The following is a 6,169-nucleotide window of genomic DNA, read 5'->3' as shown; positions in this document are numbered from 1 at the left end:
CATGACATCTCACCATAAACGTGACACAAAATTTGTTTTGCGAATAAAATCTGAAAATAATAACCCTATTGAAAATGGTAGTCAGATATTTTTTCAGGGACAGTATTAGTTGATGAAATACATTCTTAAAAAACGATTATATATGTATTCTGGCTGCTTTGGAACAGGCTGAAGTAAAAAAATGCTCATGAAAACATGATGTTTGGAATGTCATTTTTTCATAAAGTCCTGCCATATTAGAGTTTGAGTTATCTGAAGATACAGAAAAACTGATAGAATTCTTTGTGCATACAATATGATCAAAACCTGAGTCAGACAGCTGATTACAGAGCAAAGTATCATGATAATAGTTAAAGATGTAGATACAGTGGCAAGATCAGACATTTTTGCAACACCTTGTGTAAGCCAGATAGTGCACCTTATTCTCTGCTTTGCTTTAGTACTGATTTTGTAACTTTTGATAAAACATAAAGGTATTATATTGTAAACAGCAAACATTCACATGTAACACACAAAAGCCTGCATTATGCAAACAGAAAGAGGTTATCATCACAATTCTTCCTTAACAAAAACACAGTCTTCAGTATCCTCCAACTTTATAGAAGACTTATGACCTACCTCAAAAGCTTGTGGATTTTCTGATTTCCAGACCACAGAGTCTGAACCATCAAAATTTTCCTTTTTCACTTCCTCCCAAAAGCAGTTTATCATCACAGCTGACCTGTCCATCATATACCTACCACTTGTCGGATGGGATAACTTCATTTCACAGCACCTGGTCGGGACATGGTTACCTTTACCATGACAAGAAGAGAGGAGTGGTTGACAGTTCTTGTAATCAATTCTTTCACTGCTTTCATCACATACGAAAGTTTCATCCCTGCCATTCCAAACAGCTGTCTTCTCTCCAGAAAGTTTCCCTTCCTGAACTCCTGAACACTTTTCTTCTGTTTGACTTTTCACTGTAGCAGCCATGTGAATCTTCATATGCCTTGAGAGACTTATTCTCCAGTGAAAGCTCTTACTACATTTTGGACACTGAAATTTTTCTCCTGTGTGATTTGTCATATGTTTAATTAAATTTCCTTTACGGCTAAAGGATTTACCGCATTCTGAACACTGAAATTTTTCTCCCATGTGAATTTTCATGTGCTGAACCAGACTCCCTTTCCGACTAAAGAATTTTTCACATTCTGAACACTGATATGATTTCTTTCCAGCATGAACATTCATGTGTGTTACTAAATTCGACTTCTGACGAAAGGCTTTACGACAAACTGAACAACAATACGGTTTTTCTCCAGAGTGAACTCTCATATGTTCTACTAAATTACCTCTCTGTGCAAATGATTTACTGCATTTTGAACAAGGATATGGTCTCTCTCCAGTGTGAATCCTCATGTGCTGTATCAAATTAACTTTCCGACTAAATGATTTACCACATTCTGGACAAAGAAATGGGTTGATTCCTTTGTGACTCTTTAAAAGCTCTACCAAACTTTTCTGTGTGAATAATTCACTGTATTCTGGGTGTTGACAAAAGGTCTCTTCTGACTGCTCAGTCATATGCTCTCCTGCACAGCTTCCCCACCTGAAGGATTCATGGCACTCTGAACTCTGTAAATGCTTTCTGCCTGGGATACCTTCCATGTTCACATCTACAAAGTTACCATGGAATGCTGAATATAACAATGAATTTCTTTAACAAGAGCTTCAAAGATTTTTCATATACTATTAAAAAACACATTACAGTTTTGAGTGGTGAAACGATTTTCTTCGGCTAATATCCAAACAACTATTCAATTTCTTGCTTCTCAGCTCATTGTCTAAAGTAAAATGGCTAAATAAATTGTACTGAGTAAAGTTCTGCATATTTTCCCTCCTTTTAAAAGGAAAAAATCAATAAGAAATAATAGCAAAACTAGTCATATGAAAGCATTATGTAACACTGTATTCATGACCATCCACAGATCCAACCCATATCGGCAACAATGGTTTATTCATCTTCAGTACAATGCTTTGTATCTAGCTTTTATAACAAAAGTTTCAGCATGCTGTGATGTAAATAACAGGAATACCTAACTCCCTGGGGTGTTGATGATGACACTTGCACTACCAATATGGGTGTTGATGATGACACTTGCACTAACAATATGAGTGTTGATGATGACACTTGCACAATCAATGTGGAGGTGTGCTCTAGGAAGGTATTCTGTAAGCATCACTGTGTTACACAGAGTTCTTGGCAAATTCTCTACATTTGGTCTTTTATTACATTCAACTGCTTAAACTCCAGATGAGATGAATTCTGGCTATATAACCTAGAAAAGGAAAGAGAAAATAAGAACATTTAGAATCATTAACTGCAAATTCTTTTATGCACAAGGCTTCCTCCCTCTTATGTTGAATTATCATCCCTAATCACCAAATCTCAACATTCCTGCCATGTTTGACACGATGCAGCATTTTTGGAAATATTCTCTATTTACTTTTAAACTACAACAGAGAAGTGATATAAAATTTCACTACTTACTTACCACCACTAAAAAGAATTTTTCAATATGTAAAATGTTATCATGCATAGCCATGATGTAAAATGTTCCTGTATGCACGGGTGATGCATAAGTTTAATCTAACTGGACTACATACTGTACATCACTTTATAGTTACTTTATATTTACAAAGATTTGTAAACATCAGTCACAACAACTGAAGATATAATAAACACGGTCATTAACATAACACTTAAACGAATCACTTTCCTTCTATGTCAGCTCTGATCTTTTTCTCCCACCCCTACCCATTCATGACTAAAAAATTCTCTTGTAATATTTCTATATCAACTCTTCCTAAAATCAATTCCACTTCAGTATTCTATATTTCAAAAATGAAAATTACCTTAAAAGGGATTCAAACTTCCTCACTCTTCACTACATTTTTCACACCCAATCAACTTCTCAATGACAAATTCCTTAATCACAAGCAACTATCAAAGTTTGCTATACCAACACAACTTCTTCCTGCAAGTTTCACCAGTTCTAATTTTTCTATGTCCAGCAGGATAATCACTGTGTTCTTGCCCATTACCATCTTGAAGTGCTGGGAAGTTATACCAAAATAATTACACAAATGAAGCTTACCCATACCTTTACTGGACAACAAAACATTTCAGCCCCCTGATCCAACCATACTTGTACGTAACCCTAAACTACCTCAAAATAACTCAAAGATGACTGGCAGGGTGACTACATATCCAATAAGAAAGTGGTATTAGGGAAAATATACAATGTCAGCATATGGTACTTGAGGAATCTTTTGACAAAATAACAACAAAAATATAACTGATAGAATCTCATCCAACTTTATCTATGCTTTACCTTTCTTGCATTTGCTTCACGCTACCCCTTTTGTATCAAACCCTGCACTTCCTTATGCTTGGTGAGGTTTCTGAGGTTGAAAAGAAACGGATTTTCCTCTTGCAATAAAATTAAGAGCTGGATTTGGAAATTCAGATATTTCCACATAAAAACTCCTATTACAGGCAATTAAGGGGTTTTCTACCTACTGACAAATCTTCTCCAGCAGTTGTTGAGTTTATGGGCATGCAGAAGGTTGCTGACCTCAAACAAAACTTTCACACATATGAGATTTAATTCTAGACTTGGCTGCCTCTCCCTTGAGGCAACATATGCAGCTATCAATACTTGTAGTGGCATCTCACCAATTATTTCAAGACACTACAGGCCAATAGTCTTCCCATATACTGGTTTGTCTGTTTGGAAACTTCAAGGACACTGGAGTTTGCACCCTCATGTTATGCAATAATCTTTAAAGTTGCGTAAGTCATACAAGATAATAGATATTATTGATAATCATTAGCATTCATTTGTTTGAGACAAAAACTTACAAAAATACTACACATCTATCTCACTATGCCTGAATATACTCCTGGAGTACCTCATATAACTGGCAGCAGTACAGCATATGTTAAAGGATGCATAGTAATTGTTAAGCAACCTCACCAGTTAATCTTATTAAGGAGATCATAGTAATTGTTAAGCAACCTCACCAGTTAATCTTATTTAGAGAAATACATTCTAGTCAGTCATGAGCAAACTTACAAAGAGGCATTCTTTTTGATATTTGAAATTTTGTTCCAACTGTGCACAGACAATTGTTGCAAATGTTTCATGGGATATTTACAAATTTTTACCACAACAAAGTGAGAGCACAATGTGCAAGAAGTAATGTTAATGGTTATCAATAACTTCACCCTTACATCGAAACCAAATTTGGATATTAAGTGATTTCATTCCAAAATGCCAACGGTGTTTAGGAATTACAATAAGAGTTATGAAGCCTCACTTGGAACATCACAACTTACTCTGCAGTATTACAAAAGGCAACAGTAGTAAGGGTTATGAATTAATAGGAAAATTTTCAGATAAATTCATGTGAAATACAAAGAATCAACAAAACCTATGAAGACCTCGCCTAATTTCCCTAGCAGTTAGGATATATCTTGATGTTGCATTTTCTAGTAGAAACATACCAGCAAATGTGAAGAAACAATAAACAGACCGAGAGAATAAACACACACCAGCCACCCTCCCTACATGCAAGGAATCTATGCAATCCCAAGCAGAAGACTAATCTAATGTGGATATATTTCTACTTGGTATCTCTGCTATTATTGTAGGCAAGATGAAGTCTTCTGAGTGTTTCACCTATTTCTACTTTAATCAACTCTAAATTGTCCATGGCATATACAGCCTTCAATATCATCGTCTTAATTAGTACTGTGCCGTTATATCAGGGTACGTGAAGTGTTCGAGGTAAACCATGGAAAGGTCTGTGGGGCTTGGATGTGGATAGGGAGCTGTTTCAGTGCATTACACATGACAGAGACTAAGTGTGAAGATGCGGCCATTCTTTGTCTGTTCCTAATGTTATCTCGCTAACATGGAAAAGTGACGAAATAAAAACATAAAAAATGCTGCAAATCAAGATCTGCAATTGTAACTGTAATTGCTCCAAATTACACCAGCACTGTACACCAAAATCACTCAGTATCCATAACTACTTTCCACGTAGGGGTAAGCTGAGAAATTACTATATTCAACTTTCCATGTCGTATGACAATAAATAAGTCATTGGTGAGGATCACGGAAAAAGTGGGATTAATTAACATTATTATGTGAAAGCTGTCAAAATCAAATGAACCTAAGAAATCCTTTAATAACTTTGTTAAGATATATGTTGATTTTCAGTAACAATTTTCAATTTCATAGTCATACTACACCAGTACTATTGTTGCCAGCTGCATTCATGCAATGTAGTCCTCCATACCACTGGATGTGAATGCACCTTCAACCCAATCTTTTGTTCTTCCAGTTACAATCAACAAAACTTTAACTGCAATTAACTCATTCTTTCTGACCCATCAAAACTCTAACCTGAATTCACTTGTCTTTCTTGTACAAATCACATAATTCATCAAAGTCACTACACACTTCTTGTCCTTATTGTTACAAACATTACACCATCTCTAATTTCAGTCCACTTCTTGTTCACACTGGCCTTACCTTAATATAGAACAACCATGAACATGAAGACGCCTCAAGTTTGGTCCTTCCTTAACCTGGTGCAGCTGGTCGTGACGTCACACATTGTTTACCATCATAAGGGCTTGTTTTGATTCCTTAAATGGTCGTTAGAGCTGAACTATTTAACTAGCCTAATTCCATTATTGATAAACAAGTCTTTTTCCGTTTCCTCTCCCCATGTACTAATTATATCATTAAAACCGCAGTCTGATGTGTTAGGCCAGGATCAATGCACCATGACACGTTTCCTCCATCACTGTTCATACTAACAAGTGAACTATGTTCATATTGGTTTGACAAACCTGTTGATTCCTAACTAAAAGATTAACAAGTATTCAAATTCATATTAGGACATCTACTTGTACCAGGCGAGTACTAATGAAGATATTTGTTACCATTAATGGGTCAACTGAAGAGGGAACACCACATATAGAATCATAAAATTATCAAACTGATAAATAAGAAAGCAGAGAGGGAGCAATTATTCACTTATGTTATCAATGACAATTCACTAGTAATCTATAATCAGAAGAGTTAGTGTCTATCAACATCTTAATTTCACT

The 6,169-nt window shown here is 35.6% G+C and overlaps 1 long non-coding RNA gene across 1 annotated transcript; it reads right to left on the bottom strand.

Moving 5' to 3' along the window:
- Window positions 1-1,980: 1,980 nt before the first annotated feature.
- LOC139746422 (uncharacterized) lies at window positions 1,981-5,880 on the bottom strand. The gene is made up of 2 exons (XR_011712153.1): window positions 5,586-5,880; window positions 1,981-2,321 (listed from the first exon to the last, which is right to left on the bottom strand). It is a non-coding gene; the product is annotated as an uncharacterized lncRNA (long non-coding RNA).
- Window positions 5,881-6,169: the final 289 nt, after the last annotated feature.

Source organism: Panulirus ornatus, chromosome 65, assembly GCF_036320965.1.
Source record: "Panulirus ornatus isolate Po-2019 chromosome 65, ASM3632096v1, whole genome shotgun sequence".
In the NCBI taxonomy this organism is placed as follows: domain Eukaryota; kingdom Metazoa; phylum Arthropoda; class Malacostraca; order Decapoda; family Palinuridae; genus Panulirus; species Panulirus ornatus.
This window is presented reverse-complemented; position numbering and strand designations above follow the sequence as displayed.